At 40.6% G+C, this 22,427-nt stretch overlaps 1 long non-coding RNA gene across 2 annotated transcripts in view; it reads right to left on the reverse strand.

Annotated features, from left to right (window-relative positions):
• Nucleotides 1-22,427, reverse strand: part of LOC143681573 (uncharacterized) — a 70,933-nt gene that overhangs the window by 32,148 nt on the left and 16,358 nt on the right. For both annotated transcript variants that reach the window (XR_013174736.1, XR_013174737.1), the window contains exon 2: nt 1,591-1,751. This is a non-coding gene — a long non-coding RNA (uncharacterized LOC143681573). The remainder of the gene's footprint in view (nt 1-1,590; nt 1,752-22,427) is intronic.

The raw sequence follows: 22,427 nt of genomic DNA on the forward strand, positions 1-22,427 counted from the left end.
TATAAATATATAACATTGGGCAAGTTACTTCATATCTCTGCTATTAACTCTCACCCTCTTTAATAAAATCTTTTGCAGGATTATCGTGAAAATTGGGAATAATAAATATAAAGGAGTTAATACAGTGTCTGACTCTTCAGATGTGTTCAATAAATGGTGATTACAAATATCATGTCAGCATGCCAGCTAGCTGAATGGTTCCTAGCACTAATGGGTCTGCTTATGAAACCCTGTTTGTGTGTGTGTGTGTGTGTGTGTGTGTGTGTGTAGTGGGAGTGGGGGGAGGGTAAACAAAAGTAATAAAGAATAAAGTGAGAGAATCTTCTAGGCTATTGAAAGCATACCCCTTAATGTGTACCTAGGGTTACAGAAGCACACTTCTTAAAGGATTCATTTCCCCTATGTATCATACAGTAGTTTTCCTTCTCACTGAGTGCATTTCTATTTTACACATTTTACTAAGAATTTCCTGGATCCAGAAAGAATTGGATCTCTGTTGCCATAGAGGTCCTCCTGCCAGGCATTCCTTATTTTAATTTTTTCAGGTCTTCAGAATTCCAAAGCATCAAGTAGAACAGAATCAGCATACATCTTCTCTTTATTTGCTTCCAATGACGACTCAGGTTTCATTAAGGATTGGTGCCCTCCCCTGCCTTAAGAAGCCTTTACCTCTGCTCTCCCAAGGAAACAGACATGCAAATGAAATACCATTTCTCAGTTTCATGTTAGAAAAAGTAAAAGGTAACACAACCCGCATATACTTAGGATTCTAAACAAAAATGCATGCTAGTTTAACTCTCTAGTAAAGAACTGCTCATTGGAAGAGCGCTCAGATTCTACAAATGCCTGATGTGTATGAAAGAAAGTTTTCCAGAATGCTCTACCCAGAGCAAGCTGCTACAGGCAGATCATCGCTACACACTGGATCCCGCGAGATGATAAGCGGATTTGTTAACGTACCAATGACGAGCCTCTTGACAAGCCCTAAAAAGAATTCAGTGACCTTGCTTAATTAGCCATGGAATAAACCAGAACTGAAATGGCTTATTCCTACAAACCAGAGCTCAGCGCCATTCTATTCCACATGCCCTCATCAGAGGCAGTGAATAGCAACGTGCAGTACACCCTCTTAGCTCCCTATCCTTCGCACCTATAAAGAAATATTTTAAAAATATTCCTCCCAACTTCTGAATAAAAAGACTTATCCTAAAGTCATTTCCAGTTTCCATTTTTCCAGACCAAGATTTTTTTTTCCATCAGGCCATCAACAATCGTGCTTTTCTTTCCTGTGGGGGAATTTCACGCTAGTTGTTCAGTAAACACAATAGGCTACCCATTTAATGTCAAACCAGGAGATTCCTTATACATCCTTCAGCTGGGATTCACAAATTCCCTCTCTATGTTTGGGAAACAGTCATTTTAGTAACATCACTAGCACAATCCGGTGAGTTGATAACCCAGGTTTCAGCTTTTAAAGTTATCCATAAGGTACTAATAAAAAAATGAATAAAGAAAGAAAATCCTGACCAAAGAGAATTAGGGGCTCAAAGAGAAAAGAACCAAGGTTCTCCATCAGGAGGGAACACATACCTTATGGGGTTACCTGGGGTCTATGTTGAGAAATTCGTAACAAATTCTCACAAAGACACTGAAGTCATGGGTCCCGTGTTGGTAGCAAGGGTTTCTTCCTTTGATTTGAAAGTCTTTTTTCCCCAGAAAATCCATCTTCCATGAGATCTGTTATTAGTCTCCTGTATAAAAGATAAAAATACTTTTAAAACTACGTTTTCATTACATCAAGTTGCAATTTCCGCAATCATTTTGGAACTTGCTAGAATTGTTTGCTTCTTTCTATTTGTTGTGCTTTTCCCATATCCCGCAAAGGTTGGACTTGATACCTAACATTCAGATAATTTTAGGTTCACAAACCTACATCCCCTACTTGAGATCTTTAGTTGTGACAGTAAATATGCATGTTCCCAGCAAGCACAGCTACTGTACCAGAGGACAGTCAAAGCCCCTGATATGTAGAACTTACACCCCCACATGTATTTCTTTCTAGAACATTAGCTTTGAAGATATACCGTTTACATTCTTTCTTCACACCAAGAACTAAGCAACTCATTCTTTATGTTGTTCCAATGTTTAACTATTGATATTTTTCATCAAGAAATTCACAAATGAATAGAAAATTTCGGCAAGATTACTCTTCCAGAGAGTATAAGACAATGCTAGGAGAGCCTCATTCTTAGGTTGATAGTGCAGGAATGACCTAGTTAAAATATCCTCAGCAGAGCCCTTTGCACTGAGCAGAAAGGACAGTGAATAGCAAAATATTGAAATTTAGAAACCTTACTGCAACAGGAGAGTCTCCCTGCCCCTCTTTTCATATCCATACATTTGAAATGTTGTGGGTGATCTGTGCATTAGGGCAGTTTTTGATGGTGCTCATTAATGCTTTCCACCACTGGGCAGAGATGACCTGGTAGGGTCAGGAAGTCCAGGCTATGCCATGAATTGCATTACCACTGAAGTCACCACAACCTCCCAAATCAGGTCTGGAAGTCTCTACAGAGAGAGGACTGCAACACCACCAGGTTCCCCCCAGGCAGCCATGGAGACTGACAGGGAGTTGTTACCCCTACAGGAAGGCTGGGAGACGACGCCCTCCACTGGCTAAGCCGCCCGCTCTCATCAGTCATCAGAGGCTGCAGAAAAATCACTTTGAACATTGAGGCAGGGAGCTAGAGGCAATTACCTGTGATTGATAGCACTAAATATGAAACCGCATGTACCTCATCCATGAAGCATGGAATCAGAGGCATATTGTTAGTGGGGGAGATGAATGGAACTTGAGATAACCTTGGCAAATTAGGCATATGTTAGCATTAAGCTTTGTCAGTAAGCAGGCTATAAATTACAAACATATTGTAACTCCATAAATTCTTCTAATGAATTGAATGACAGTGGTAATTTAATGCAGAACATACCAGCTTAACCTTTTTAAGAAGTTAGCCACAGGTCTCTACCATGCAACACACCAAAATTTATTTTCAAAGTTAGTATTTAAAATATCCCAAGAGAGCATGTGCAGCAAGATTAAAGAGCTTCTTAAAATTTTCTGCATATTAAAAAACAAAAGTTCATGAACTTATAAGGCCATTACCTTATTTAATAGCTAATTCTTTTTTGAGTTTTTTTTGCACATAGTCTTCATTATGGTCCTTTTTTTCCTTAAAATGTTCTCACTAAATATATGGAAGCCATAAGACCCAGCGTGGAGTGCATTTCTGGACGATTATTTAACACATCAGGGGGTATTATGAGCTCTATGGCTAAAGGCTCAGAGACTTTAACCAGAAAAGAAGGCAGTAATTCCATACAAATGCACTACCTGTGGTGTCTTGTTGCAATAATGAAGTGGAATTTATAAATACAAATAAGGTGCAAAGAGAGACCCTATGCATTTTCCGGCCATTACTGGCAGAGGTATGACATCAGTGACAGCTGAACTGGGGTTGTAAAGCTATTTCATAATTTGCTGTATATTTTAGTAAAAGTTGCATGTAGAAATAACTGACAAATCAATGTTGATCAAAAGAAAACTTTAAATTCAAATGGGAAAATTAAAGGTAATGTGTCATTATTTAAAATGTGTTGACATAGTAAAAAGCATTCTTTAGTTCTTGTTCAAATGGGAGTAATGCAAAACAGTACCAATGGGTATAATTATTGTATAACAGGTACAGTTGCTTGTACTGAATGTTACAAAACTAAGAATTTTAAAAATAAATTACCCCTATATAGGTATATTTTCTCTCTACCGAACATAATTATCTTTTACTATAGATGTTAAAGAGAAGCATGTTGTTTATTTCTTTTATTGTAGTGCTACCATTTTTGTAGCCATCTCTTTTTGTGTAGATCCACAGCACATAATTCCGACCATACATTCAACCACCTTTGGATTTCACATTAGCAGATCTTCAGTATTATTTTCTCTAGCACTAGAAGGTAGTCACTTAACATTGGGAAAAATGAATAACAATTATAACTATATTTCACATATTCCAATAGTAACTTTAGTCTCACGATCTGTAAGAACTTAAGAAAAATCTAAGAATATTTTCTGTTCAGTAACTTATGAACTGTAATCATTAAAGAATTAAAGCTATTTATTGAAAAAAATCTAATTTGGGAAAACAATCTGTTTATCTGTCAGTGCCATATAGGTAGGAAACATGGAATAAACTGAGCTGTCAGATTTCCATCACTTTTGTAGAGTGAGATGCATTATTTTGTTAAATCGGACCCTAAATTTTTTAATTAAGGAAATAAGCATTATTTCAACTTTCTAACAGTAACAGTTACATCAAATTTCTAGAGTAAACAATCACGTGGGCACAATGACAACGTACTATGTGAGGAAAACCTCAGCTTTACTCAGCTGCTCTTTCTTCGAATTCTATTCTGTGAACAGAAGCAACATAAATAGGATGTTTCCACATGTGGGGGGAAAGAGGATCCTGTTTCTGGGACCCCGTGCCCACAGTGCTTTAACGCTCCTGGTCTCACTGTCCTTGGCTCCCCTCTGCACAGCTGCCAGTCTCAACCGGAAGTGCCCTGTTCACACCTCACACTGGTGATCTTGAGTAGGTTCTGGTTATTCTGACAACAGATACAAACATAACCATTGACTCTCAAAACTTAACAAATCTCAGTCCACCGTGGGTGGCTAAAAGTCCTGACACGGCCTGTCAGCTTGTTTTGTTTGGCCTGCCAAATCCTTAGACATCCTAAGATTTCACCCCCCAAAATCCAGACTCATCTCCTTTCTTGAAAATTTAGGTGCTCTGACGATGTGGAGTCTGCATCCTCACATGAGGCAACTGGCTGAAGCTATGGAAGAAAGGGAGTATCACTGATTCTCTTTAGACAGGTCATGTGCTTTGCCCAGCCCCTCCTCCCTCCACCCCCACCCTCTACTCAGTCCACTTAACCCATCTACCAGCTACCACCACTCCCACCCCCATGGACATTAATTTATGGCCCCTGCACTAAAGCACCTAATGCAGGTACCGCCCGTTGGCCCCGTGTGTGGCTTTGTTATACTGGAAACTGTCTTTATGCATGTGTCTGTTCAAGTCTTGTGTCCCCAAATGACCTTCAACAGGGTGGAGCCACCACTTCTATTGCCTTTCTCTTAACAGTGTAGTCTGTGGACCAGCAGCATTAGAGGCACCTGACTTTGTTAGAAATTCAGAGTCTCAGGCCTCTGAGTAGGTCTACTCAGAATCAGAACCTTTAACACACCTGAGTAGTTAATATGCACATTAAAGTTGGAAACACTGATCTATTGTGTCTTCAAAGATGCCTCAGGGTCTTCAAAGTAATAGGTGCTCAATTAACACTGATAGACCATCCTTTGGTGTTGAGAAGCAGGAAATTCTGGACCTGATTTTTTAAACAAACTGAAAAACAAAGTTTATGCATGGCTAAATCACCAAATATGAGTTACACCTATTCTAGAATTTTAGGACACTTAGGGAGTAAAATTATAGAAGTTCAGACCAAAATCTATATTTTTGGAATATATTTTTGCAATAGCCACGGTACCCGAGGATCAAATTATAAATATGACTTTCATTTATAAGTTCGTTTTCAGAGACCCCTGAAAATGAGAGCCTCCGGTCACACCCGACCAAATTCAAAAGCATTTAATAATTACCATCGGTGCACCACGGGTTTTGCTGGGAGCTGCGCTTCATACCAAGAGGAACAGGATGTCGTTCTCATTCTTTCCCTCAAGAACTTTTGGAGCTTTTGGAGTCTACTGAGAGTGTTTGCAAATGTCCACATGTCCCCAGAGAATAACAAATAAATTGCCCAGAGAGGCTGCCCCCCCCCCCCACCGAGGTTCTCAAGTACCTCATATGTTAAAGATGCAGATTCCCAGGATCCAGCCCAAGAGAGTCTCACTCAGTAGGTGTCGGGGAGGCTAGGAATATGCATTTTAAGTAAGCACTTCTGGCAATGCTGATGTAGGTGGGAGGATCACAGTGTGAGGCTCTTGTAGATTTGCCTCGCTGGGGTATATACAGTATTTTTTAATGAATAAAGAGTGGAATAGCTGTTTCTGGCTACAGAGAACTAGAAAATCTTCATAAAAGAAGTGGAACCTAAGCTGGTCTTGAAAGATGAGTAAGATTTGGGTTATCTAACTTATGCTCCAATTCTGTCTTTTTAAAAACATTACTAAATTCAGGTCTACACAAGGGCAAGCATCTTCACTCACGTGAGTAGAGGCTGGAGGTAGGATTACATGAATTTAAATAAATAAAATCTTTGTGCTTGCCCTTGATCTTAATTACCACTCCTATAGGCTCAGGAATTCTACAACTTTTCTGTAATGTGACTTGCTCTGCTTTCTGTCTGTAGGCCCCAAGTTAGCCACATTGGACCCAGAGTCAGCTTACTGCAGACAAGCCTGTTAGAGCTTTCAGGGCTCCTCTTGCCTCAGGCAGATGAACCTCTACAAATAACACATTTTCTTACATCAGCCATAATATTCATGCCATGCTGTCATTATCACTGTGAGCCTGGCTAGTCCTTATACTCAGTAATCTAGTGCTGCATGACAAACCACCCCACACTTAATGTATTAAAATGGCTATTATTTCTCACATTTCTGGGTCTAATGGGCTCAGCTGGGTGGTTCTCACTTTGGATCCCTCAGGTGGTTCAATTAGATGATGAACAGGGCTGGACAGTCGGAGGGCTTCTTCACTCACCTGTCTGAGCCTGAGCTGTGATGGCCGAAAGAACTGGGGGCTTCTTCTTCCTTTCTCCCTGGGACCCTCCACCCAACCACATGGCTAGCCTGGGCCTTTATACAGCAAGAGGGTCTCAGCGTAAACATCTGAAAAGACGGGAAATCTGCAGGTTTCTTAAGCCCTTGCATCGGATGGTTAAGTAGCATCACTTCTGCTGTATCCTACTGGTCAAAGAAGTCACAGGCTGGTCCGGATTCAAAGGGGATGGAGGAATGGATTCCACTTTGCGCTTATGGTTGGGGGGTGGGATGGGGAAAGAATGTCAACCATCTTAGAAGCAAGCTGGGAGGAAAATGCTCCCAGCACTTTTCAAAGTTCATGTCTGCTGGTAAAATTAAAATGTTAACTATGTCTGAAAAGAAAGTTTGAAGTTCATTAGATTGTTAACTATACTCTTCTCTATTTTCAGAAGTTTCAGTTTTAACAAAAGATAGAAATTATTTGTAACTTGGTATGTAACTTAATAAAAGCTCAGTCTCAGAGGATATAAATATCTTACCAGGTTGCAGAAATCTCATGAACTCCCTGTTCAATTGAAATGAAATAGGGACTTTCACTAGAAGGCTAGAGATGACTTCTATGTTGGATAAATGTCAACAATTGAGGAAAATGATATTGATGATATCTAACATGCATTGAGTACTTGCTAGGTACCAGGCAGTAGGCTAAGCACTTTGTTCAGATTCTCTCATTTAATCCTAACAACTGCTATGAGTTTATAGATAACTGAGGCACAGAGAGGTTAATAGATTGTGTCCAGGCTTACACAGCCACCGAGTGGCTGAGCAGGGATTTGAAAGAAGGGAATCTGGCTGTGGAGCACACCATTTTAATCACTGTGTCAATTGCCTCCTGATGAAGACACTTGTTTTCTGTCTGAGCCAATGACGGCTGAATTCTCAGACAGCAATGGGGAGAGGAGTGAGTGTCCAAGAGCTTGAAAAACAGGCTTTACCCATGTCCCTTAAAAGCACTGGACCTTCACATCCAGGAAGCATTTTGAGTCTCTCAAAGCTCAGGGTATTAGTTTTCAAAGACATTTAATACTAGTACAAAACATTGAGAAATATTTTGGGAAACGCAAAGGAATAAGTGACTGGAAGGTCTTGCTGAATTGGGTACAATATAAGGCTTCTGAGTTTTGCTCAAGAAAAGGGTCGTAAAGCCGTCAGCACAAACGGGACCTCTGTAGCGCTGGGTGGACAGGCATGGGACAGACAGATGACCTGGTCAGCAAGGAAGGGGCTCTCTGTTGGCACTACTTTCCTTCAGGACAGTCATGTAGGTGAAAATCTGGTTTGTATCTATCAAAGCCTGCTAGGATTTTTCTCCATAGACAAGATATTTGTTACCTGGCATTAGGATACACTGTGCCTTAATGTATATTTAATTCATGATAATAGAATATATCTGTGAATCAGTCTGCATTTGTAGCTGCTAAACTCACAGGGATCCTTTCCCTGTATATACATACATAAATGCAAATGTGCTTATTTAGCCTACATTTTAAAATATCAAATATAGACCATTTCCAATAGTCATTTGAATATGGTTTGACTTCTCCGAAACCCAAACTGATTAATTCAAAAGACATTCAAGTGTTTGTCTACTTCATTTTGTCTACTTGCATGGTTATGCTCAAGTATTTGAAATTGACATATATACTAATTTGTTACACATTAACTTTCTATTATTACAGTTTTTTTTTAATGAATTTCCTTTATTAAAATAAAGGCACAAGATTATTTTTAAGGTATGTAGGTTAATCATCTTAGCTATGACTTTCGTTTCAGGTAAAACAAAGTTGTAAGCAAATATAAAATATTTGTTATAAAAATGGTGGCATTAAAATTTGCTGGGGCTGGAAACTGCTGCCCCAGAGGACACTGTCTTGCTCTGTAATGCATTCAAATTACTGGCTAATAGATTATGTGTTCAGTGAGGCAGTTCTCTATTCTCTCAATGGAAAACACACAGGACTCTTATGACAAATAAATAAATAACCCTTTGATAAGGTAAGAAGACCATCTCCAGTTTTCTAACTGCGGCACTGAAAAGCTGCTAGCTTAATAAAGCCATCAGTTACAGCATTCTGATCTGACTGCACAAAGACAGCAAATAGCTAGAACTTCGGCTTTTAGAACAAGCTTTAGCATTTTAAAAACAAATAGCTCATAAGGACCTCAAGATAGAGCAAACCCCAGTGACTCTTGTCCTTGGAATTGCAGCATCTGCCAGGCATTCAAAATGACAACATAAGGCCTACTCGCTTCTTGAAAGAAGGCATCAGTCTTGTTGCTTAATCCCCCAAACAGTCATTGTTTTCAGCCAAAGGCTAACAAAAGTTATTTCAGAAATTTTTATCAGCCTCACCTCTTGAACACACTCGACACTCAAACTTCTGTCGACTTCTTTCTCTCATACATTTTAAAGGAACTGAGGTGGACCCTGCCTGGAGAGCAGAACTTAATGGTACGATGAAGTGGATTCTATGTTGCATTTTCAGAAGAAAAAAGTTAAATGTTTTCACAAGACAAATCACTGGGAATCAAGATGGAATAAAATGGAGAGGGAAAGAAAAGAATGATGAGAGTGAATAGAGGAAAAAAGATGTTTTTAGTTGAATTTGAAAAGGATGGAGAGGTTAGGAAATATCAAGAAGTTGTTTGCAGTGCTTTCCAGAAGGGATGATTTCTATGCCCACAAGAAGGCAGCATGAGTAGGATGAGCTTCCTGTTGAGGGTGGCTGTGAATCCACAACCCTGGTAAGTCTCTTCACATCCCTTGTGCTCATCAAAATGGTCTATTGGGGAGGATGCATTCATTTTTCAGCAAACATTTAATTTCTGTGTTTTTATCTGTCACACCTGAGGCTAAGCGCCAGAGAGAAGCTGTGAAAAACAAAGGGAGTTTGCAAACCAGAATGCACAGAGTACAAATAGTAACACCAAACCAAACACAAAGCCTGGTGCCTTGCACTGTTGTAAACGTTTATTTGTATTAACTCAGTTGTTAATCCTCATATCTAGACTAGGGTGAAGGTATTAGTGACCCCATTACAGAGATGAGGAAACTGAGGCACAGGCAGCTGAAGTGACTCACTTAAGTTCTGACAAGTCCACTTGAAATGGTGGGGCCAGGATTTGCACGTAGGCAACCTGGCTCCAGAGCCCACATTCCTCGAAACACGGCACTCTGCGGGCTCTTACCTAAGCAGAGTTGTGGTAAAGCACCGTTATACCAGAGATCAGGAGCATGCGGTGGCCACAGGCTGAAAAAGAGTTAGCCACTAATGAACTCTCCAGGAAGGTGGCACGGTGGCCAGGTACAGGCAACCCTGCTAACTGCCTGGGCTGTCCTGGGGTCAGATATGGAGGTGCTCGCAGAAGCGCACAGGTGTCTTTATTTAAAAGCCCCTAATCCGGTGTGTTACTCAAATTTAATCTGGCGATCCGGGCTCTCTGAAAAGGTGTGCTTGGGAATAAGGAGGAAAGGAAACCAGCAAGACAGGTTCTGTGGAGGAGCAGCTCAGAAAACGAGTAGAGTCCGGGCTATATCCCAGTGGCCACTTGGCACTCGCTTAGTTCCATTTCTGCCACCCTGCAGCTGGTACTTATTAATTCACACATGGGCCTCAGTGCTCCTGTGGGCACAGGCATCTGTCTTCGTGTCCCCCACACACACACAGCCCCCCTCGCGACTGAGCCTCCTGCCCTGACATCCTGTCCTCATCCAAAACTTGTAATGCAGAGGAATAATTTTAAACCGTAAAACTAAAATTTGAGGTTTTATTCGTTTCAGAGCAAGATAAAATTTGAAGGGCTTGTAGTTTGAAGGAAAGAAAAAAACAACAAGATGATTTAGTTTTGAAAGTTAATTTAGACATTTGCATCATTATCGGGTCAAGCTTTTCATCGGGGACAGGTTCATCCACTGGAAGTAAAATTCACTATTTTGCAATGAACCTATAAACATGGTCGGGGCATCCTTGCGTTTTGTTTCCTGTTCTAATAATGTACTTCTTCCATATGAGGGGTAGGACTACGCTGTGGCAGAGTGTTTGTTAAGTGAATGCCAGATTTCTGTTCACTTAGATTATTAGGCTGAGAAAATAACTTAAGATGGAAATTAGTTTTTAAATTGCATTAAGTTATTTCAAATAAAAATCTGAAGGGACACACCCAAATGGAACCACTGGTTGTATTTCAATTTGCATTAAATAAGGGACCCATTTGGGCAGAACAGTCACCTGAACTCTTATTTCCTGTTATTTCCAGAATTATATTTCCCAAGGTGTGTATATTTTACATGAAGAGAATATGAGTGTGCATTTTTTCCATGCATGCCCAACACACGAAATTCCTTTTACTTAAATGATAGCACTGACCTGGGTCCTGCTAAAGCTTTTGGCACAAGTTTGATCGTGGAATAAAATTAGCCCTTGATTCCTCATCCTAGAAAATTATATGGCTTTCCCCTTTCCACTTTCTTAATGGTTTCTTTACTACAAGGCCGCAATTGAATGCCTAGCTCAGCCATCTCTGGGATTTGGAATTAAATTTACCTAGTGTAAATCAATAGAAAGGAAATCAAAACTACAAAGCCAGAATTATTTTTGCAGATCTCTTTGTGCAAGACAACTTTGCATTTAACCTCTGGACCACCTGGAAGCTCCATAACAACTCTGGATTCCAGTTTCAGGTACATTAATGTAATGAAGCAACATTTATGGGCAGAGATTAGAGAGAAGATCTATTAAAATAAAATTATAAGTTTGGTCCATTCACCTCCAAGAGTCACAAGATAACAAAATTAGAAAGTTCAGAGTTGTGAGTGTTCAATTTCAAAATGAAAATGATGCTGCACTTGCAACAATCTGGGTTGCCTCTCATTGCTTCCAGACTCAGATTACCATAGTACTTCACTTTCATGTGAATTTTAAATACATGGCTTTACCAGTTAAGCAGTGGGAGCTATAAGAAACATTTCCAGGCTCATTTAGAATCGAGTGGAAGGTGTCTTTAGGGAGCCAGTCCTTCCTCTGTCCAAGCACAACCACTCCAAGGGCTCTGGTATTTCTCTGGCAAAGTACTGCTGGTATGGGCCAATCATCCCCATTTACTCCTCTATTCTTACTTTATGCCTTCACACTTATCAGCCCTCTGTCCCATTGGAAAGCAATTTTCTAAATCCACTCCTGGGCATCAATGGCCGAGAAATTATTAACGTGTTTTCCCTCCCAACGATAGGTACCACCAATAACAACATTTTAAGCAAAGGAAGAACTCTCTAATGGTAAAAAGTCAGGCCCCTGAGCCAACAAGGTGACCTATCTTTGCCCTTAAGGTTTTGAGGAGCTACGTACTGTGTCGACATCTATGGCTGGTTCTGTGAACTGCATTATCTTTCCCTCTCGTTTTTACAGTGGTCAACTTGTGCCCATAAAAGATAACAGAACTAATGCTCCTTTCTGAACCTAAAAATAACAGTAACCATCTCACTTTCACCCACTTTTCTAGTTCCAAAGTCTTCATTTTACATTGTTACAAGAAATGAGTTCTTATTTCCAATGAAGTGTAAACTTTAGTGAGTAGAGACTAAGGATGTGAAATTTCAGTGTTAAAGTAAGCAAATTGTAGGCCTGCAGTTATTTCAAGACCGGGGGTATTATATTTCGAAAGTCGGCAAATGAGAAAAATATTCTTCATTCATTCATGGGAATATTAACAGCAGCCAGAGTGAACACATTTTGCTAAACTGACTTTATCTATAGAACATACAAACGACAGAAAGAGACCTTTGTACTTTTTGTTTTTTAAAACTGACAAATTCTACCTCTTTTCTGGAACCTCAGAGGACACACTTCCTATATGAAGAATAGAAATGAAGACTTTCTGGGAAAATGTGGCATGCAGACTCAAAAACAGAGAATAAAAGCCTAATAAAAACATACCTTTATTAAGCAACTAAATAAATGATTGAATCTGCATACTTTGAAATAGAGCTACTAGACTTTTAAGATTATGTTCTGCATGTGAGAATCAGAGATTCTAGGAGTATTTTCCCCTAAGAATAGTGATTGATCTTTTGAATAGTATGACTTTTGATATCCCTCCAAGAAAGATTTCAGGTTAAAAAATATTCCATGTTAAAGCTCAGGTCTTATCAAATGCAAAATAAAATTCCCTGCCTGTTCACATGTTTCAGTCCCAAATTCCTGTAAGTTAATTATATATTACTTGAATAAAATGCATGCACGTTCAGTCTCTTCATATCTGTATACATTTTTTAGCACTTTTGTTCTGATTTTTAAAGAACCTTGACTAATTCACTTCAGCATGAAGCTAATCCTACACCACAGGGCTAAGTATAAAACAAGTGACATTCTCAAATGGGTGACAAAAATGAGCAGACTAGGATCATTAAGTACTCATTAACTGCATGTTGTCACATTAACTATGGGGTGTAGCACCAATTTTCTCTTCTTTGTCATGAGCCAACACTATCCCTGTTTTATGGAGCAAACCACTGGTGTATTATGATGCCCAAAGCCTCCTCCCAATTCAGCTCTGCTCTTCATTCACAGCTCTCTCTTAGCTTCATTTTCATGACCACAATTTTAGAGGAAGCTTTTTTACCATTGTAACCAATAGACCTGGGTAATTGAAATGGTCAAGCACAGAGACAAATTTTTTATCCATATTATTCGACATATATAGCTGTCAGAGTGATGGGTGTGGATTTCAAGCCATGATTTCAGAATCATAAAGTTGGCCACTTAACCCGGACATTTAGGATTCACAACTTTGATTCTCAGTCACTCTTGGTTCCAGTAATTGTAGGATCAACCACTCTGAATTTATAAATTTACTCCACAAAGAATTTCAGAGTTACTTAGCCATACTGCCTGCTTTCAATCGTAATTGGTAATCATAGCAGCTAGATTTAAGCAAATGAATTAGTCTGAGAATTGCTAGCAAACTTCTTTTTCTTTAAAGCTTTTCCATATCTGTCCCCTCAGTTAATTTCTTAAAAAAAACAAAAACTAAATTTAAGTTCTGCTAACAGAAGCCATGCATACGGCAAGTAGTAGATCTGTATTAACATTTCCAGCAAGGTAATAAAAATTTCATATCTAACCTCTGATAATTTTGTTTTCATTTTCCTATTCATACTTAATTCCATGTAAGCAACTTTTCTCTTTAATTGTAAAGTGATCCCATCCACACATTTTGTGTATTATATTCAACTTTGCCAAAATGACTTCTTAAAGCACAATTGGATTCCCTATCTGAAATCAAGACACCAAAATAGAACCTGAAAAAATAGAATTTGTTTCAGTGACCACACCCGTACTGATTTTCCAGGCCAGTCTTGGACATCTTGAAGAGCTCTGCAACTTTATGCAACTGATTTCAAAGCTGGGCCTCTAAACTGATTACCTTGGCCAGTAGATTATACATTTCTGCACTCCAAATCTAATCAGCCTGACTTTCTGTAATGGCACCATTGAATCACAATCTTCTCAGAAAATATACTCTATGAGGAGACAAAGAGAATGAATGAATGACCAAATAAATACAGACATGTTTTAAAGGGATTTCCTTATTTAGGTAAACATTTCACTGTTGCCTCCTCAAAGAGATGGCATCCCTCTTGGCATTTCACTTGTCACCAATCCTTATTAGAATTTCCAGTATAGATTTTGAAGGAATGAAGAGCTATTACAGCTCTTTGAGGTAGGTGAAGGTTGGTGTCCCCAAGGACAGAACCCCGCATGTGGCAGGCGTAGGTTGGTCAGTGGCAGGAGTGGTCTCTGCTGGCTCCTCTCCTGAGAATCCTCCCTTGGTGGGACAGGACACTGGCCAGAGTCCAATGGCCAGTCTCTACCCTAGAACCAGGTCCTTCCTGCAGCATTTTCACTTTGTCTCAGGATGGGTCTTTTAAACCCTGCATGTCTTTTAAAGCATCAGCACAAGTCTCTACAATTAATCTGTAAAGCTCCAGAACTTTGCGATTCTGACACAGTTAATCGTTCCCAGTAACTCTATTTAAAGCTTTATAAAGACAAAAGTGAAGAAGACAATTATACAGATTGCAGAGACCAGAGAAAGAGGAGCAAGAGAAAAGGAAGCTCAGAGAGCCAACAACAATATAACATAAACAGCTCAGCAAATAATAGTGCAATTTCCCAGCTAATAGAATGGTTTAACACCTGAATACATTCACATGCCTGATTAAACACTAACAACATAAACCCATAAAGGAAGATTATAAGTTGTAATATGTCTTTGCAAGAAGCAGCATATTAACCACTGTTTGTATACTTCTCCAATTACATTCCTTTAATTCTTTTCATTTAGAAAACAGTTTACATTATAATAGCCAACATCACTTCTGTTTTTAAAACAATTGATTATATGCACATTGCCAAATTATGGGTGTACAGGGATATTTTCATATGTGAAAACAACTGCAAATGTGCTTCGAAAATGATTTATAATTGGGGTGCCTGGTGACACAATGATGTCTGATCTAATGGTCACCTCTTCCTCCTATTCCAAGGGTTCTCAATAACTCAAAACATCCCATATTTCCTCAAGTTTTCTCGGAGCAGTGAGGCTTTAGTTTTGATCTATGAACTTGGAAACCCAAAAATGTGAGTCCATTACAGATCCCTCTCGGATCCCTCTACTCTTCATCCAGCAACTGCCAGTCCTGCCTGGCCTCTCAGTACCATAACATCATGTTGGTGATCCCACAGGCTTAGTCTGTGCCCTTCACAATGGTGCCTCTTACATTATGAGTTGAAAGTACATCAAATATTCCTTCCTGGAGTCCCCAAACCCTGCTAATTCTACCCAGCCCAAGATCTGGCCAGCATGGAATCTTCCCTAGAACCTAAATATGTCAGAAACCAAGGTGCAGCCAGAACACCAGCAGAGCTCTGAGACAGAATCCATGCCTTTAGGATGAGAGCAAGCCATGGAAGGACTTCTAGAGACGGGCCACAGGGAAAGTCCAGGAAGAGGCAGGGAGGGCCAGGGCAGAGAATGGCCCCAGTGACAGGTTGAACACAGCCTAGGGAACTGCCACAGGCAGGCATGGGCAGAGGTCTGACTGTGGGTGGCAGAACCAAACCTTGGGAAATGGGATCCAGGCTGCATCGGGCCTGGAATGGACAGAGTGAGGTGGGGCAGGTTAAGGAGGGTAGAGCTAAGGCAGGGAGTCTTATCTGTGGCGCACAATAGTAACCTTTTTACTAGAGCTGGCACATAGAGGAGTCGGGTCAAAGGAATATGGAAGAGTTCTGAAGAGTTCTGCTATGAAAGTAGAGTTTAGGACTAGCGACCAACAGTTCTGAGCTATCCAAAGGTTTGTTCAGATTCATAGATTTCTCCAAAAGGACATAATTGGTCCTGGTGGCCTAGGAAAGGCTGAAACTGGAGGTAGGAGGGTTAGCTCATATGCAATCAGCCTCATCAGCATCACCTCATTTCATCATATATCAATGTTAAGCAGCAGTGCTATGGAAAGTGCCTTAAGAGCCTTTGCCTTGCAACTTAGCAGGTTCTCCCATACTGGCTGGTGCTCTGCTCCATGCCTTAGCCCTGGGCTAAGGGGCAGCCTAGTGAGACAGAAAACTTTTAGACAATAACTGCTCTATTCTAACAGACACCAAAGAAAATACCGCAGTCCTGTCCCAACCCACCCAGCAAAGATTGAGTGAAGGGACCTAGACTTCTGCCCTCACTAGATTATAATGAGAATCCTTAACCCACTCCTTGGGGTGTTGTTAGAGGGGGCCAAATATGGAGGCTGTACTTCCACCCCCACTTTGCGGTAGTAAGGTATCCCTTTCCCTCTCCACCGAGAGAGTAACAGAGGAGGCAGTGAAAAAGGACTTTCTCATTGCCCCTCAGTAATGAGGCCACCCCACCCTGTTGCTGTCACTTGAGGCCATGTGGGGAGAAGTCACTCCTGTCCCTCTCACCCAGAATGGTATCAGTGGAGGCCCTGGGGGGACACCACATGCGCAACCCTGACCCTAAGTAACAAGGAGTCCCTCCCTCTCTTCCCAGGTGTGAATGAAGGCCAAGTGGAAAACGTGGACTTCGAGCTCCAAATGATGCTAACAAGGCACCTTCCCTTTCACCCACTGTAGTGTTGTTAGAGGGGATGCTAAAGGCACTATCTGAATAAGATCCAGGGTCTTATAATACCCAAATTGTTCAGGTTTCACTTCAAACTCATTCATCACATCAAGAACCAGGAAGATCTCAAACGAAGCAAGAAAAGACAGTCAAAAAATGCCAACACCAAATAACACAGATGCTTGACTTATCTGACAAAGACTTTAAAGTAGTGATCATAAAAATGCTTCAACAAGCATTTGTAAACATTTTTGAAATAAAACAGAAGGCTTCAGCAAAGACATAGAAGGTCTCAGCAAATAAACCAAAGATATAAATAAGAACAAAATGGACACTTTAGAAATAAAAAGCACAGCTGAAATAAAAACAGACTTACTGGATAGGCTCAAAAACAGAATGGAGAAGAGAAAACCAATCAATCTGAAGAGTAAATGATAGAAATTATCCAGTTTGAAGTTACAGGGAGAAAATTGATGGGATTATAACAAAGGTAGAACAATTGGGTCACTGGAGTTCAGAAGAGAGGAGAAAGAGCAGAGATGAAAAACTAAGAAATAATGCCAGAAAACTTTGCAAGTTTGGCCAAAAACCCCACAAACCCACAGATTCAAGAAACTGAACAAAGCCCAAGGCTTAAATTCAGAAGTCCACACCAAAACATATTATGGTTAAACTTCTGAAAACTAAAGATAAAGAAAAATATCTTGAAAGAAGCTAGAGAGAAATGATGCATCACTTATAGGGGAAAAAATAATTCAGGTTATAGCAAATTTCTCATCACAAAGCCTAGAGATTAGAAGGAAGTGGTAAGACTTTTTTTGTGTGTTGAAACAAAAAAATGGTCAAACCAGAATTCTACATCCAGTGAAAACACCCTTCAGTACCAAAGGGGAAATTAAGATATCCTCAAATGAAGGAAGGCTAAGACATTATCATGGTCAGATCAAACCTGATTGCTAAAGGAATTTCTCAAAACAGGCAGGAGATGATAAAAGGAATCTTAAAACATCAGGACGAAGGAAAATGCAAATAGTAAAAGTGTGGGTAAATACAGTAGAGTTTTTTTTCCTTCTGGGTTTTCCAAGATGATTGAAGCAAAAGTTATTGCATTGTATGACGTGGTTGTCAATGCAGGTGGAGGAAATATTCAATAAAATTATTTTATAAGCAGGGGAGGGTAAAAGGATTTAATAGGATGTAAAGTTCCATTTCACTTGAACTAGTAAAACCTTGCAACCAGCAGACTTTGATAAATCATGCATATATAATGCAATACCTAGAGCAAACTCTAGACAAGCTATACAAAAAGATGCTCTCATAAATACTACAGATAAATCAAAATGGAATTCTAAATAATGTTCCAGTAATCCACAAAAGGGCAGGAAAAAATAAACAAAAACTAAACAGAGGAAAAAAATTAAAGATTAAATGACAGACATAAATCTTAACACAATAATAACATTAGATGTAAATGTTCTAATAATTAATTAAAAGACAGAAATTGGCACTGTGGATAAGAATGGAGACAGAGAGAGGGAGAGAGGGAGAGGAAAAAGAGCCACAACTATGTGCTGTTATAAGGAACTCACTTCAAGTATAGTGATACATGTAGGTTAATAGTAAAAGGATGGAAAAATATATACCATGCAAATATTAAATCAAGAGAAAGCCAGAGCAGTTATATTAATATCAGATAATCTTCAGATCAAATAAAATTATCAGAGATATTACATAATGCTAAAATGTCTACCTACTAAGAAGATATTGCAATGCTAAATTTGTATCACCATACCAAACAGAACTGAAAAATATGGAAAGCAAAAATTGATAGAACCTAAAGAGACAAACTCATAGATACAGTTGGAGACTTCATCACCTCTCAATCAACAGAGCAACCAGACCAAAAAAAAAAAAAGCAAGCAAGGGATAGAATTCAATGATACCATTAACCAGCAGACAGGTTCTAATTCGCATTTAAAGAACTCCATCTAACAACATAATACATATTCTTTTCATGTGCACATAGCACATACACATAAGATGGAGCATATATTGGGTTATAAAATCAACTTCAGCAATTTTAATATCATTGAAATCAGAGTATGTTCTCTGACCACAATGGAATCAAACTAGAAATCAATAACAGAAAGATAATCAGAAAGTCATCAAATACATGGAAACTAAACAACATACATCAAAATAACCTTTTGCCAAAAAGAAGTCTCAGTTAAAAAAAAATACATTGACATGCGGATTCCTGGGCCAGCTGGGAGCCTCGGATCGGCGGTTCCCCAAGCCACGGCGGCCGGCGACCGAGCCCCTCCCACACACGCGGCTTCCCAGGCCGGCTGGGAGCCTCGGATCAGCGGTTTCCCAAGCCGCAGTAGCTGGCGACCGGCACCCATCCCACACACGCGGCTTCCTGGGCCGGCTGGGAGCCTCGGATCGGCGGTTCCCCAAGCCGTGGCAGATGGCGACTAGAGCCCCTTCCACACACGCGGCTTCCCGGACCAGCTGGGAGCCTCGGATCAGCGGTTCCCCAAACTGCGGCGGCTGGCGACCGAGCCCCTCCCACACACGCGGCTTCCTGGGCCGGCTGGGAGCCTCGGATCGGCGGTTCCCCAAGCCACAGCAGCCCTCCCATATGCGGCTTCCCAGGCCAGATGGGAGCCTCGGATCGGTGGTTCCCCAAGCCACGGCAGCCCTCCCATATGCGGCTTCCCGGGCCGGCTGGGAGCCTCAGATCGGTGGTTCCCCAAGCCGCGGCAGATGGCGACTAGAGCCCCTTCCACACACGCGCTTCCCGGGCCAGCTGGGAGCCTCAGATCGGCGGTTCCCCAAGCCGCGGCGGCCGGCGACCAGAGCCCCTCCCACATACGCGGCTTCCTGGGCCGGCTGGGAGCCTCAGATCAGTGGTTCCCCAAGTCGCAGCGGTTGGCAACCGGAGCCCCTTCTGCACACGTAGCTTCCCGGGCCGGCTGGGAGCCTCGGATCAGCGGTCTCACAAGCTGTGGCGGCCGGCGCCCCTCCTGCACAAGCGACTTCCCGGCGGGAAAGGAAAGAGTTTCCAACAGTAGTAGAGACTGAGCCCAACCTAACACCAATAGTGGCATTAATGAACAACTTCTGACTACTAAAAATAGGCCCCAGCTCAGGCGAAATTGATCAAGGCAGAAGTCGCCTATTGGGCTAACTGAAAAAGAGGAAAAGGGGCAAAACAGAGCCTTCTGCGGCTGTTTCTACGGTGGCTTGGTTGCCTCTGGGCTCAGCGCTGGGATGACACAGGTTGCGACTGCCCCGAACGCAATAACAGGCTGCTTTCAGGGCTCTCTACCACCTGAACCTTCCCCACGGGAGGGGTGAAACGCAACTCAGGTGGAATCCCTCTCTCAAGGAATTCAGATTCCAGGACTTCACAATTTGAAGCCATTAAAACCAACCTACAAACTTTTCTCTGTCTCCACCACACACCCAGCAGCAAGAGTCTTCCAAAGTTAAAGAAGCCACAACATCTTTTGCTGGTGGGACCCGCAGACAGACAAGCACCACATACTGGGCAGGATAAGAAAAACAGAGCCCTAGACTTCACAGGAAAGTCTTTCAACTGCTGGGTCCCACACTCAGGGAAATCTGATTAAATGCCCAGACGCCAGCAAAAAATAACAAATCACACCAGGAAAACTGAAGATATGGCACAATCAAAGGAACAAACCAATAGCTCAAATGAGATACAGGAGCTGGGACAACTAATTCTGAATATACGAACAGAAATGGAAAACCTCTTCAAAAACCAAATCAATAAATTGAGGGAGGACATGAAGAATGCAAGGGATGAACAAAAAGAAGAAATGGAAAGTCTGAAAAAACAAATAACAGAACTTATGGGAATGAAAGATACAGTAGAAGAGATGAAAAAAACAATGGAAATCTACAATGGTAGATTTCAAGAGACAGAGGTTAGAATTAGTGAACTGGAGGATGGAACACCTGAAATCCAAAAAGAAACAGAAACTATAGCGTAAAGAATGGAAAAATTTGAGCAGGGGCTCAGGGAATTGAATGATAATATGAAGCGCACAAATATACATGTTGTGGGTGTCCCAGAAGGAAAAGAGAAGGGAAAAGGAGGAGAAAAACTAATGGAAGAAATTATCACTGAAAATTTCCCAACTCTTATGAAAGACCTAAAATTACAGATCCAAGAAGTACAGCGCACTCCAAAGAGAATAGACCCAAATAGGCGTTCTCCAAGACACTTACTAGTTAGAATGTCAGAGGTCAAAGAGAAAGAGAGGATCTTGAAAGCAGCAAGAGAAAAACAATCCATCACATACAAGGGAAACCCAATCAGACTATGTGTAGATTTCTCAGCAGAAACCATGGAAGCAAGAAGACAGTGGGATGATATATTTAAATTACTAAAAGAGAAAAACTGCCAACCAAGACTTCTATATCCAGCAAAATTGTCCTTCAAAAATGAGGGAGAAATTAAAACATTTTCAGACAAAAAGTCACTGAGAGAATTTGTGACCAAGAGACCAGCTCTGCAAGAAATACTAAAGGAAGCACTAGAGTCAGATACGAAAAGACATAAGAGAGAGGTATGGAGAAGAGTGTAGAAAGAAGGAAAATCAGATATGATATATATAATACAAAAGGCAAAATGGTAGAGGAAAGTATTACCCAAACAGTAATAACACTAAATGTTAATGGACTGAATTCCCCAATCAAAAGACATAGACTGGCAGAATGGATTAAAAAACAGGATCCTTCTATATGCTGTCTACAGGAAACACATCTTAGACCCAAAGATAAACATAGGTTGAAAGTGAAAGGTTGGGAAAAGATATTTCATGCAAATAACAACCAGAAAAGAGCAGGAGTAGCTATACTAATATCCAACAAAGTAGACTTCAAATGTAAAACAGTTAAAAGAGACAAAGAAGGATACTATCTACTAATAAAAGGAACAATTAAACAAGAAGACATAACAATCATAAATATTTACGCACCGAATCACAATGCCCCAAAATACATGAGGAATACACTGCAATTACTGAAAAGGGAAATAGACACATCTACCATAACAGTTGGAGACTTCAATTCCCCACTCTCATCAATGGACAGAACATCTAGACAGAGGATCAATAAAGAAACAGAGAATTTGAATATTACAATAAATGAGCTAGACTCTTAACAGACATTTATAGGACATTACACCCCACAACAGCAGGATACACCTTTTTCTCAAGTGCTCATGGATCATTCTCAAAGATAGACCATATGCTGGGTCACAAAGCAAGTCTCAACAAATTTAAAAACATTGAAATCATGCACAACACCTTCTCGGATCATAAAGGAATGAAGCTGGAAATCAATAATAGGGAGAGTGCCAGAAAATTCACAAATACGTGGAGGCTCAACAACACACTCTTAACAA

This window comes from Tamandua tetradactyla, chromosome 4 (assembly GCF_023851605.1).
Source record: "Tamandua tetradactyla isolate mTamTet1 chromosome 4, mTamTet1.pri, whole genome shotgun sequence".
NCBI lineage: Eukaryota > Metazoa > Chordata > Mammalia > Pilosa > Myrmecophagidae > Tamandua > Tamandua tetradactyla.